Consider the following 14,873-nt stretch of genomic DNA (forward strand, 5'->3'; position numbering starts at 1 on the left):
GTGAGATGATTTGTTATATCTTGGTCTCTCTTCCCTTCCATTTTGGCTATAGTGTCTATATGACTTATTTTGTTCTGATTTTGAAGGGCGTCTATAATTAGATGACGTATTTGGTTGTGAGGAAGGGCCAGTATAGGGTTTTTTATTGTTTGTTCTATAGGTCCTAACTGCTCCAGTTTGGTAGTCATCCATATCCCTTTTAAATTTTTTACATTTGGTTTCAATTAACATTTGTTCGAATTTTGAAACTCTATCAGTAATGAGGTTGTCTCTTTCTTTAAATTCCCTGGTGTTCGCAGAGGGCTCAAGTTTAGTTCTAAGGGCCTCGATATCTATTTCGGCTTTCTTAGTTTTTTCTATACGGAATTTAATCACTAATTCCATAAGGGCCAGGGAGCAGGTGTCTAGCAATTTCTCCCATTCGTCTTGATATCTAGTATCACCTTGGAATATTGATGGCTTGAAGAGCCTTAGCCCCCTTGGTATCATTTTTTTATCAACATATTTCTGGAGATTAACACTGTCCAGCCAGTGTCGCATCTCCAGTTTCAACAAATTCTCTAATTCATAAAAATCATCTTTGAGATTGCATTCAACATTAGTGTGGTCCCCTTCTAGGGGTGATTCCCACTTAGAAAAATAAAGTTGCCTCCTGTTCATTCTCTCCTCGAATTTCACAAAACAACCCATAACTGCAGCCCAAAAAAACTCAAAAAAGAAAACACACACAAAGGTTGGATACCAACCTAAATGGGCGCTGTGATGGGTTGAGGTGTGGAGCAGCTACTAAGGGGGGGGATTGAGAGTCCCCTGGGATAGATAGAAAATATACAAAAAAATAGTAGCGCTATGTCAAGTAAAAACAATATCACATTTATTGTATAAAGTGCACAGATAATTTAAAATAAACTGATTAATAAAACAAATGCACCAGCACCTACAAATATTAATTGCCTGGGGATAGGGTCCATTCCTATATATGTCGCCTGTTTCCGGAAAAGGAGAATATCTCTTCAAATAAGATATAGGTGATATTTACCGCAGGTAGTCCCAAATGTGGTTCTTTAATCCTTATTTAGGATGGCATTGAAGCAAGTCCAACAGATGGTTTTTGAGGGTATTTCCTCAGGACTCCATTTAAACGGTCTGTTTGAAGAGTAAGACAATCCGGTGGCGGCTGGTCTGGATCCCAAAAGGTGGTAGGTGGCAAGGTTGGCAAAGTTGGCTGGTGGTAGGTAGCTGGTGCAAGGTGCCTGACGCGTTTCGCTGCATATAGGAGCAGCTTTATCAAAGGATAGTCTCATGGTGTTTGTTGGGGGTTTATATACCCCTCCCATTATAGGTAAATGAGTGCACCTGTGCATACATGATTCACAATATCAGAAAAGTAATATAAAAAACGAGGAGAGAATGGTCTATGAACAGAGAGGCAAAGGCATATATGTAAACAGTAATAACGAAAAGTTAATATTAATACAATCTTTAGAAAACAAAAAACGGAGTCAGAGCTTCATAGCGAGTGATTGGTCAGTTCTTCTGCCAATCATTTAGTAAAAGAATATGTTACTAAGGATACCTGACAACAAATTCACGTTAGCCCAATCAGGGTCTAACTTCCGTGGACACGTGGGACGGGTCGCGGTCACATGGTCTGGACATGTGACCGGCTGAGGCATAATGCGGAAAGCACCGCTTCATGGCGTGCGTTTCAAGCCTCAGAGTCAGCGTGTATGCCGGAAGAAACGAGTATCACGTGACTCGCTCTCTTCCGTCCTCTGTGTCCACAGACAGCTAGTTATCGCGTTGAAAAGCGCGTCATAAGCGTCTGTTGGATTCAGTGAGGCAGAGTAAATAGGATGATGGAAATAGGTTGCCATCTTGTGGACAAAAGTTAAAATGACAATCATCGCAAAACTACTGGGAATATTTGGCTTGGTTATATTGTTGATAGAACAAACATATAATAAAACTGTATATGGAGTGATCTAATGGTCGTAGTTTTCTGGGACTTTCTTAAATCACAACAAAATTGATATCAGAAAAAAGTATATACATGTATATAAAAAAACAAAAAATATAAGATATAAAATATATAAATATACAAAAAAATATATATACAAAAAAAGGGGGGAAGAAGAGAGAAATAGTTGCATATAAGGAAATAAATATACATTTGTATATATGGATGACAATAATCAACCGGGAACATGATATTAATAGGCAATTATTATGTAAATAGATGATATTGATTCAAGAGACCGTAATAGAAATAGTGGATAATTATAAAAAATAATAAAAATAATAATGATAACAATAATACTAAAAATTAATAAAGTATACAGAAATGTACATATGACTAGGGGATTAATAATAGGATTTCTCGAAAGGTGTATATATACTAAAAAAAATTATTATTATATATATATATATATACATTAAATCACACTATTCAATTCTACTGCCTCGTTCAGGCCATTTGGAAAAATCGAGTTCATTTGGTACATCCAAAACACCTCTCTCTTACAGAGTGTCTTGAATCTATCTCCACCCCTGATGGTTTTGGGGATAAACTCAACACCTATAAGTTTCAAATTTTTGGGATCACTGGAGTGTCTTTCTAAAAAGTGTTTGGATACACTGTGTGTGTATACTTTATTGATTATGTTTCTGCGGTGTTCTAAAAATCTTTGTTTTAGGGGGCGTGTGGTTCTCCCCACGTATTTCAAACCACACTCACATATTAGAACATAAATTACATAATTAGAATTACAGTTTATAAAGTTTCTAATATCATACGGTTTATCTCCATCAATCTGAATTTGAGTGGTTTTTCTGTCTGTGTACTGACAGGTGAGGCATCGGGTTTGACAGCATTGAAAAAAACCTTTGGGTTTTGTCCCTAACCACATAGTAGAATCTGAGGTTTTATCTTTATTGAGTTTTTCTGGTTTAAGAAAACTGGGAGCTAATAAATTCTTTAGAGAAATATTTTTTCTAAAAACAAACTCTGGGGTTTCAGGCAGAATATCTTGCAACCATCAGTCTCCTTTCAGTATGTTGTGATTTTTCTTTATAATGTTCTTAATTTCGGAGCAGGAATTATTGTATTTAGAAATAAAAACTATTTCTCGTTTACGGGTATCCTCTTTTTTTGTTTTATTTTCTAATAAATCCTTTCTTTTTATTAGACTAACTTCAGATAGTGCTTTGTTCAGAATATATGTGGGATATTGGCAATGTTTAAAGGCATCTGTCAAAGTTTCTGCTTGTTCTTTAAAAGTGGACTCACTGGAACAGTTTCTTCGTAAACGAAGAAACTGCCCTTTAGGGATATTTCTCTTCCAGGCAGGGAGGTGGGCACTCTGAAAATGGAGGTATTGGTTCGTGCTGACTTCTTTAAAGAAAGTACTTGTCATGATATTGTTATTTTGTGTTTCGAGGGTTAGATCCAAAAAATAAATTCGGTTACGATGGTATGTGTGGGTGAAAATTATATTAAAATTATTATTATTAAGGTGATTAACAAATAAAAGTGCTGAATCGTGATCCCCATCCCAAATCATAAACAAATCATCAATATAACGGCCATAGAGGACCAGGTTCGCACCGAAAGGCCCCCCCCAAATGAGGGAGTCCTCTACCTCCCCCATATAGAGGTTGGCATAACTCGGTGCGAACCTGGTCCCCATGGCCGTTCCCATCACCTGTAAATAAAAAGTGTCATTAAATATAAAGTAATTGTGCTGGAGGATAAATAAAATACAATCTGTGAGGAATCGTTGGTGATTTTCCCCCAGGTCTCCATCATTATATAATTTATCTGTAATGGATTGAACACCCAACTGATGTGGTATGTTCGTGTACAAACTTTGTACATCTAGTGTAAGGAAAGCATATGAGTCTTTCCACTGTACATTTTGAATTAATTGTAAAAAATGTGTAGAATCTTTGATGTGAGACGAGGGAAGGAACCCGTGGTTGGAGAAAGGAGTCCTCTATACGCACTATGGAACAGTGGAGGGTGGTGAGAATGAGCTCAGTCACCTTTATAGGCACTATGGATCAGCAGAGGGTGGTGAGGATGAGCTCTGTCACCTTTATACGCACTATGGATCAGTGGAGGGTGGTGAGAATGAGCTCTGTCACCTCTATACGCACTATGGGTCAGTGGAGGGTGGTGAGAATGAGCTCTGTCACCTCTATACGCAACATGGATCAGTGGATGGTGGTGAGGATGAGCTCTGTCACCTGTATACGCACTATGGAATAGTGGAGGGTGGTGAGAATGAGCTTTGACACCTCTATACGCACTATGGATCAGTGGAGGGTGGTGAGAATAAGCTCTGTCACCTCTATACGCACTATGAATCATCAGAGGGTGGTGAGAATGAGATCTGTCACCTGTATACGCACAAGGGATCAGTGGAGGGTGGTGAGGATGAGGTCTGTCACCCTTATAGGCACTATGGATCAGCAGAGGGTGGTGAGGATGAGCTCTGTCACCTCTATACGCACTATGGATCAGTGGAGATGGTGAGGATGAGGTCTGTCACCTCTATACGCCCTATGGATCAGTGGAGGGTGGTGAGGATGAGGTCTGTCACCTCTATACGCACTATGGAACAGTGGAGGGTGGTGAGAATGAGGTCTGTCACCTTTATAGACACTATGGATCAGCAGAGGGTGGTGAGGATGAGCTCTGTCACCTTTATACATACTATGGATCAGTGGAGGGTGGTGAGAATGAGCTCTGTCACCTCTATACGCACTATGGGTCAGTGGAGGGTGGTGAGAATGAGCTCTGTCACCTCTATACGCACTATGGATCAGTGGAGGGTGGTGAGGATGAGCTCTGTCACCTTTATACACACTATGGAACAGTGGAGGGTGGTGAGAATGAGCTCTGACACCTCTATACGCACTATTGATCAGTGGAGGGTGGTGAGAATGAGCTCTGTCACCTCTATACGCATTATGGATCAGCAGAGGGTGGTGAGGATGAGCTCTGTCACCTTTATATGCACTATGGATCAGTGGAGGGTGGTTAGAATGAGCTCTGTCACCTCTATACGCACTATGGATCAGTGGAGGGTGGTGAGGATGAGCTCTGACACCTCTATACGCACTATGGATCAGTGGAGGGTGGTGAGGATGAGGTCTGTCACCACTATACGCACTATGGATCAGCAGAGGGTGGTGAGAATGAGGTCTGTCACCTCTATACGCACTATGGATCAGTGGAGGGTGGTGAGAATGAGCTCTGTCACCACTATACGCACTATGGATCAGTAGAGGGTGGTGAGGATGAGGTCTGTCACCACTATACGCACTATGGATCAGCAGAGGGTGGTGAGAATGAGCTCTGTCACCACTATACGCACTATGGATCAGCAGAGGGTGGTGAGAATGAGCTCTGTCATCTCTATACGCACTATGGAACAGTGGAGGGTGGTGAGAATGAGCTGTCACCTTTATACGCACTATGGATCAGCAGAGGGTGGTGAGAATGAGCTCTGTCACCTCTATACGCACTATGGATCAGTAGAGGGTGGTGAGGATGAGGTCTGACACCTCTATACGCACTATGGATCAGCAGAGGGTGGTGAGGATGAGCTCTGTCACCTCTATACGCACTATGGATCAGCAGAGGGTGGTGAGGATGAGCTTTGTCACCTTTATACGCACTAAGCATCAGCAGAGGGTGGTGAGAATGAGCTCTGTCACCTCTATTCGCACTATGGATCAGCAGAGGGTGGTGAGAATGAGCTCTGTCACCTCTATACGCACTATGGATCAGTAGAGGGTGGTGAGGATGAGGTCTGACACCTCTATACGCACTATGGATCAGCAGAGGGTGGTGAGGATGAGCTTTGTCACCTTTATACGCACTAAGCATCAGCAGAGGGTGGTGAGAATGAGCTCTGTCACCTCTATTCGCACTATGGATCAGCAGAGGGCGGTGAGGATGAGCTCTGTCACCTCTATACGCACTATGGATCAGTAGAGGGTGGTGAGAATGAGGTCTGTTACCTGTATACGCACTATGGATCAGTGGAGGGTGGTGAGGATGAGCTCTGTCACCTTTATACGCACTATGCATTAGCAGAGGGTGGTGAGGTAGAGCTCTGTCACCTCTCTACGCACTATGGATCAGCAGAGGGTGGTGAGGATGAGCTTTGTCACCTTTATACGCACTAAGCATCAGCAGAGGGTGGTGAGAATGAGCTCTGTCACCTCTATTCGCACTATGGATCAGCAGAGGGCGGTGAGGATGAGCTCTGTCACCTCTATACGCACTATGGATCAGTAGAGGGTGGTGAGAATGAGGTCTGTTACCTGTATACGCACTATGGATCAGTGGAGGGTGGTGAGGATGAGCTCTGTCACCTTTATACGCACTATGCATTAGCAGAGGGTGGTGAGGTAGAGCTCTGTCACCTCTCTACACACTATGGATCAGCAGAGGGTGGTGAGAATGAGCTCTGTCACCTCTATACGCACTATGGGTCAGTGGAGGGTGGTGAGGATGAGGTCTGTAACCTTTATACGCACTATGCATCAGTGGAGGGTGGTGAGGATGAGCTCTGTCACTTCTATACGCACTATGGATCAGTGGAGGGTGGTGAGGATGAGCTCTGTCACCTCTATACGCAATATGGATCAGTATAGGGTGGTGAGGATGAGCTCTGTCACCCAGGGGCGGATTGGCCCTTGTATTTACCGGGAGGTTTCCCGGGAGGCCGATGTCAGTGAGGCCAAAAGATGGGGCAGGTGTAGTAAGTAACTTTAAGCCGGCGCTGGCCATTAAACAGCTCAGCGGCAGACCATGTCCCCGAGTGGCGGCCCAGCCCCCTCCAAATGCTGATATTCATTGGCCTCAGCAGCCTCTCCTCCTCCCATGTGGCCCCACCTCTTCCTGCGCGCTGCATAGAACAGGTCCGTGTGGCCTCACCTCCTCTGACTGCACATAGACTCTATGTTCAGTTAGAGGAGGCAGGGCCACACGGACCTCGCTCTTAGCAGCCTCCAGCAGCGGTGCACTACTCAGCGCAGCAGCGCTAATACAAGGTGCTGGTGAAGGGAAGGAACTCAGTGGGTGAGTGTAACTATAGGGAGAGGAGGAGGCCAGGCAAATGGGCTCTCTCTATGCAGTGGGAGGAGGCAGGGAAAAACGGGCATGCTCCTGCAGCAGCATGACAGGAGTCTGAAGCGGCCCGCCTCCTCCCACTCTGCGAGGGGCAGGCTAAGCTCGCTGCCTGTAATGCGAGGCTCGCCTCGCTTGTCTCTCTCCAGGTGACACCTTCCAGAGACCGGCGCCAACGGCACTTCACTGCCAGCGCTGGACACAGTCCCCGTTACTGGTAACCGCTGCAGGGACATAACAGGCGCCGACAACATGGCCACAAGCAAACAGCCCAGGTGAGCGGGGGTGGGCTGGCTGCAGTGCTAGGATGCCTCTGTGACTGCAAGGGAGGGGGGTAGAGAAAAAAAGAGTACAGGCGGCACGCTGTACTGCTGGGGAGGCAGAGGAGGCTAATCCCCAACCATCTCCCACCCACAGCCTGACCCCAACCCTCCCCTGACGCTAATCCTATAATCCTAACTATGCTCTCCCACAGTCTATCCCTTACCCTCCAAGAGCCTCACCCTGCTCCTTCCCTGCTGCAGCCTAATTCTAACAGCCAGCTCTGGAAGCCTACCCCTAACTCTCCTATACACCATCACCCCAAAATGATCACCCCGTGGGACCACAATACCCAAATTCTCTTTGTTTATTGGTTGCTGATTGAGATTGTGTGACAAATCTCCTTGTGTGTATGACAATATTTATTGCACGGCTGAGTCAATTTTTACCTGTTCAGGAAAATATTCCTGATTATATAGTATGCCCAAATTGTGTACTATTTTACTTGTGGCACACAGGTATACTGATTACTGGTATATTACACTCGTGTTTTTTAGCAGTTGGTATGCAGCATAAATATACAAGGGCTACTGTAACTGTTGTGGCCAGTATGGTGCGGGGATAACTCTGCTGGGTTTTATTAAATGCACAGATAATATCTTAATGTGCTAATAGTATTCAAATCTGTCGGTTGAAGTCAACCCAACCACATCTATATATCAATTGGCATGTGGTATAATTATACACGTATGGCAGATTTGCCCAGACAGGTATATCTATCAAATGATATCTTGTAGGATTTATAATATGCAGCAGTGCACCCCGGATACGGGTATGATTCCCGTTCCAGTGTCATTTTCACCTGTCCAAGTTGTCACCGGCCCCTATAATAGTATTCCTAATGTGGGGTGATTTGCAAGGTGTGTCGAAAAACACCACCTCGCTAGTGAGGGAATGCCGGCTCAGGTAGGACACAGTGCTGTGCGCAAGAAGAGCGTGTTCCTGCTACTTCACGGGTTCCATGTGAGACGGCAAACCCTGGGAAGCAACGCATCAATCAAAATACATTGTATGGGGGGAAAGGGTATTGGGGTGTGCGGTCAGCGTACGCTTCGCTAACGCTTCATCGCTATTAGCTAACGCTATTTGCACATTATGCATTCACCCTTATTGAGTGAATGCTCAGCTGTATATGTGTAACCTGTAATTCCCATTATTCTAGTCACATTGCAGCTGAATTACCGGCTGCTTCTCCCTGCACTGCACAAAGGGCCTGGTTCAGACCTGCTCAATAGGCTGCATATATTCGCTGCCTCGTGACCAGGTTAACGCCACCCCGCCGATCGCACGCTGCCTGAATCTCCTTGCTACCATGTGAGCGGATGTGTGCGCTTACACATCCCGTCACATGCGGCTGTAGAGAGGAAAAATCATTAGATGGTTAGTCAGATGCTATTGATGCTTTAAGGCCCATACACACTGGGCGATTTTTAGCTGAAAGCAGCTCAGTTTTGTTGCTTTCAGCTAAAAAGCCTCCCAGTGCATACGGGCAGCAATGAGCGCTCCAGCATCATCGCTGGCAGCCGCCGCTCATCTATTACCAGCAGATGAGCGACGGGGTGGATGGCTTTCCATACCGTCCTCCTATGGAATGTCGTTCTCCCCTGGGAAAAGTCACTCAGTGTGTCTTTAAGTATAGTGAAGTAGTAATCCCACCTACTGTTATGCTGGCTCCGCCCATAATTGAATCGCCTCTGCCCACATGAGGCCACTTCCAGATATTTTCCAGGGCCACTTTTAGTCCCCAATCCGCTCCTGCTGTCACCGCTATACGCACTATGGATCAGTGGAGGGTGGTGAGGATGAGGTCTGTCACCTGTATATGCACTATGGATCAGCAGAGGGTGGTGAGGATGAGGTCTGTCACCTCTATACGCACTATGGATCAGCAGAGGGTGGTGAGAATGAGCTCTGTCACCTCTATACGCACTATGGATCAGCAGAGGGTGGTGAGAATGAGCTCTGTCACCTCTATACGCACTATGGATCAGCAGAGGGTGGTGAGGATGAGCTTTGTCACCTTTATACGCACTAAGCATCAGCAGAGGGTGGTGAGAATGAGCTCTGTCACCTCTATTCGCACTATGGATCAGCAGAGGGTGGTGAGAATGAGCTCTGTCACCTCTATACGCACTATGGATCAGCAGAGGGTGGTGAGGATGAGCTTTGTCACCTTTATACGCACTAAGCATCAGCAGAGGGTGGTGAGAATGAGCTCTGTCACCTCTATTCGCACTATGGATCAGCAGAGGGTGGTGAGAATGAGCTCTGTCACCTCTATACGCACTATGGATCAGCAGAGGGTGGTGAGAATGAGCTCTGTCACCTCTATACGCACTATGGATCAGCAGAGGGTGGTGAGGATGAGCTTTGTCACCTTTATACGCACTAAGCATCAGCAGAGGGTGGTGAGAATGAGCTCTGTCACCTCTATTCGCACTATGGATCAGCAGAGGGTGGTGAGAATGAGCTCTGTCACCTCTATACGCACTATGGATCAGCAGAGGGTGGTGAGGATGAGCTTTGTCACCTTTATACGCACTAAGCATCAGCAGAGGGTGGTGAGAATGAGCTCTGTCACCTCTATTCGCACTATGGATCAGCAGAGGGTGGTGAGAATGAGCTCTGTCACCTCTATACGCACTATGGATCAGTAGAGGGTGGTGAGGATGAGGTCTGACACCTGTATACGCACTATGGATCAGCAGAGGGTGGTGAGGATGAGCTTTGTCACCTTTATACGCACTAAGCATCAGCAGAGGGTGGTGAGAATGAGCTCTGTCACCTCTATTCGCACTATGGATCAGCAGAGGGCGGTGAGGATGAGCTCTGTCACCTCTATACGCACTATGGATCAGTAGAGGGTGGTGAGAATGAGGTCTGTTACCTGTATACGCACTATGGATCAGTGGAGGGTGGTGAGGATGAGCTCTGTCACCTTTATACGCACTATGGAACAGTGGAGGGTGGTGAGGATGAGGTCTGTCACCTGTATACGCACTATGGGTCAGCAGAGGGTGGTGAGGATGAGGTCTGTCACCTCTATTCGCACTATGGATCAGCAGAGGGCGGTGAGGATGAGCTCTGTCACCTCTATTCGCACTATGGATCAGCAGAGGGCGGTGAGGATGAGCTCTGTCACCTCTATACGCACTATGGATCAGTAGAGGGTGGTGAGAATGAGGTCTGTTACCTGTATACGCACTATGCATTAGCAGAGGGTGGTGAGGTAGAGCTCTGTCACCTCTCTACGCACTATGGATCAGCAGAGGGTGGTGAGGATGAGGTCTGTCACCTGTATACGCACTATGGGTCAGCAGAGGGTGGTGAGGATGAGGTCTGTCACCTCTATACACACTATGGATCAGTGGAGGGTGGTGAGAATGAGCTTTGTCACCTTTATACGCACTAAGCATCAGCAGAGGGTGGTGAGAATGAGCTCTGTCACCTCTATTCGCACTATGGATCAGCAGAGGGTGGTGAGAATGAGCTCTGTCACCTCTATACGCACTATGGATCAGTAGAGGGTGGTGAGGATGAGGTCTGACACCTCTATACGCACTATGGATCAGCAGAGGGTGGTGAGGATGAGCTTTGTCACCTTTATACGCACTAAGCATCAGCAGAGGGTGGTGAGAATGAGCTCTGTCACCTCTATTCGCACTATGGATCAGCAGAGGGCGGTGAGGATGAGCTCTGTCACCTCTATACGCACTATGGATCAGTAGAGGGTGGTGAGAATGAGGTCTGTTACCTGTATACGCACTATGGATCAGTGGAGGGTGGTGAGGATGAGCTCTGTCACCTTTATACGCACTATGCATTAGCAGAGGGTGGTGAGGTAGAGCTCTGTCACCTCTCTACGCACTATGGATCAGCAGAGGGTGGTGAGGATGAGCTTTGTCACCTTTATACGCACTAAGCATCAGCAGAGGGTGGTGAGAATGAGCTCTGTCACCTCTATTCGCACTATGGATCAGCAGAGGGCGGTGAGGATGAGCTCTGTCACCTCTATACGCACTATGGATCAGTAGAGGGTGGTGAGAATGAGGTCTGTTACCTGTATACGCACTATGGATCAGTGGAGGGTGGTGAGGATGAGCTCTGTCACCTTTATACGCACTATGCATTAGCAGAGGGTGGTGAGGTAGAGCTCTGTCACCTCTCTACACACTATGGATCAGCAGAGGGTGGTGAGAATGAGCTCTGTCACCTCTATACGCACTATGGGTCAGTGGAGGGTGGTGAGGATGAGCTCTGTCACTTCTATACGCACTATGGATCAGTGGAGGGTGGTGAGGATGAGCTCTGTCACCTCTATACGCAATATGGATCAGTATAGGGTGGTGAGGATGAGCTCTGTCACCCAGGGGCGGATTGGCCATTGTATTTACCGGGAGGTTTCCCGGGAGGCCGATGTCAGTGAGGCCAAAAGATGGGGCAGGTGTAGTAAGTAACTTTAAGCCGGCGCTGGCCATTAAACAGCTCAGCGGCAGACCATGTCCCCGAGTGGCGGCCCAGCCCCCTCCAAATGCTGATATTCATTGGCCTCAGCAGCCTCTCCTCCTCCCATGTGGCCCCACCTCTTCCTGCGCGCTGCATAGAACAGGTCCGTGTGGCCTCACCTCCTCTGACTGCACATAGACTCTATGTTCAGTTAGAGGAGGCAGGGCCACACGGACCTCGCTCTTAGCAGCCTCCAGCAGCGGTGCACTACTCAGCGCAGCAGCGCTAATACAAGGTGCTGGTGAAGGGAAGGAACTCAGTGGGTGAGTGTAACTATAGGGAGAGGAGGAGGCCAGGCAAATGGGCTCTCTCTATGCAGTGGGAGGAGGCAGAGAAAAACGGGCATGCTCCTGCAGCAGCATGACAGGAGTCTGAAGCGGCCCGCCTCCTCCCACTCTGCGAGGGGCAGGCTAAGCTCGCTGCCTGTAATGCGAGGCTCGCCTCGCTTGTCTCTCTCCAGGTGACACCTTCCAGAGACCGGCGCCAACGGCACTTCACTGCCAGCGCTGGACACAGTCCCCGTTACTGGTAACCGCTGCAGGGACATAACAGGCGCCGACAACATGGCCACAAGCAAACAGCCCAGGTGAGCGGGGGTGGGCTGGCTGCAGTGCTAGGATGCCTCTGTGACTGCAAGGGAGGGGGGTAGAGAAAAAAAGAGTACAGGCGGCACGCTGTACTGCTGGGGAGGCAGAGGAGGCTAATCCCCAACCATCTCCCACCCACAGCCTGACCCCAACCCTCCCCTGACGCTAATCCTATAATCCTAACTATGCTCTCCCACAGTCTATCCCTTACCCTCCAAGAGCCTCACCCTGCTCCTTCCCTGCTGCAGCCTAATTCTAACAGCCAGCTCTGGAAGCCTACCCCTAACTCTCCTATACACCATCACCCCAAAATGATCACCCCGTGGGACCACAATACCCAAATTCCCTTTGTTTATTGGTTGCTGATTGAGATTGTGTGACAAATCTCCTTGTGTGTATGACAATATTTATTGCACGGCTGAGTCAATTTTTACCTGTTCAGGAAAATATTCCTGATTATATAGTATGCCCAAATTGTGTACTATTTTACTTGTGGCACACAGGTATACTGATTACTGGTATATTACACTCGTGTTTTTTAGCAGTTGGTATGCAGCATAAATATACAAGGGCTACTGTAACTGTTGTGGCCAGTATGGTGCGGGGATAACTCTGCTGGGTTTTATTAAATGCACAGATAATATCTTAATGTGCTAATAGTATTCAAATCTGTCGGTTGAAGTCAACCCAACCACATCTATATATCAATTGGCATGTGGTATAATTATACACGTATGGCAGATTTGCCCAGACAGGTATATCTATCAAATGATATCTTGTAGGATTTATAATATGCAGCAGTGCACCCCGGATACGGGTATGATTCCCGTTCCAGTGTCATTTTCACCTGTCCAAGTTGTCACCGGCCCCTATAATAGTATTCCTAATGTGGGGTGATTTGCAAGGTGTGTCGAAAAACACCACCTCGCTAGTGAGGGAATGCCGGCTCAGGTAGGACACAGTGCTGTGCGCAAGAAGAGCGTGTTCCTGCTACTTCACGGGTTCCATGTGAGACGGCAAACCCTGGGAAGCAACGCATCAATCAAAATACATTGTATGGGGGGAAAGGGTATTGGGGTGTGCGGTCAGCGTACGCTTCGCTAACGCTTCATCGCTATTAGCTAACGCTATTTGCACATTATGCATTCACCCTTATTGAGTGAATGCTCAGCTGTATATGTGTAACCTGTAATTCCCATTATTCTAGTCACATTGCAGCTGAATTACCGGCTGCTTCTCCCTGCACTGCACAAAGGGCCTGGTTCAGACCTGCTCAATAGGCTGCATATATTCGCTGCCTCGTGACCAGGTTAACGCCACCCCGCCGATCGCACGCTGCCTGAATCTCCTTGCTACCATGTGAGCGGATGTGTGCGCTTACACATCCCGTCACATGCGGCTGTAGAGAGGAAAAATCATTAGATGGTTAGTCAGATGCTATTGATGCTTTAAGGCCCATACACACTGGGCGATTTTTAGCTGAAAGCAGCTCAGTTTTGTTGCTTTCAGCTAAAAAGCCTCCCAGTGCATACGGGCAGCAATGAGCGCTCCAGCATCATCGCTGGCAGCCGCCGCTCATCTATTACCAGCAGATGAGCGACGGGGTGGATGGCTTTCCATACCGTCCTCCTATGGAATGTCGTTCTCCCCTGGGAAAAGTCACTCAGTGTGTCTTTAAGTATAGTGAAGTAGTAATCCCACCTACTGTTATGCTGGCTCCGCCCATAATTGAATCGCCTCTGCCCACATGAGGCCACTTCCAGATATTTTCCAGGGCCACTTTTAGTCCCCAATCCGCTCCTGCTGTCACCGCTATACGCACTATGGATCAGTGGAGGGTGGTGAGGATGAGGTCTGTCACCTGTATATGCACTATGGATCAGCAGAGGGTGGTGAGGATGAGGTCTGTCACCTCTATACACACTATGGATCAGCAGAGGGTGGTGAGAATGAGCTCTGTCACCTCTATACGCACTATGGATCAGCAGAGGGTGGTGAGAATGAGCTCTGTCACCTCTATACGCACTATGGGTCAGCAGAGGGTGGTGAGGATGAGGTCTGTCACCTCTATACGCACTATGGGTCAGCAGAGGGTGGTGAGGATGAGGTCTGTCACCTCTATACGCACTATGGGTCAGCAGAGGGTGGTGAGAATGAGCTCTGTCACCTCTATACGCACTATGGATCAGTGGAGGGTGGTGAGGATGAGGGTTGTCACCTCTATACGCACTATGGATCAGTGGAGGGTGGTGAGAATGAGGGTTGTCACCTCTATACGCACTATGGATCAGCGGAGGGTGGTGAGGATGAGGTCT

Source organism: Crinia signifera, chromosome 5, assembly GCF_055691185.1.
Source record: "Crinia signifera chromosome 5, ASM5569118v1, whole genome shotgun sequence".
NCBI classification, from domain to species: domain Eukaryota; kingdom Metazoa; phylum Chordata; class Amphibia; order Anura; family Myobatrachidae; genus Crinia; species Crinia signifera.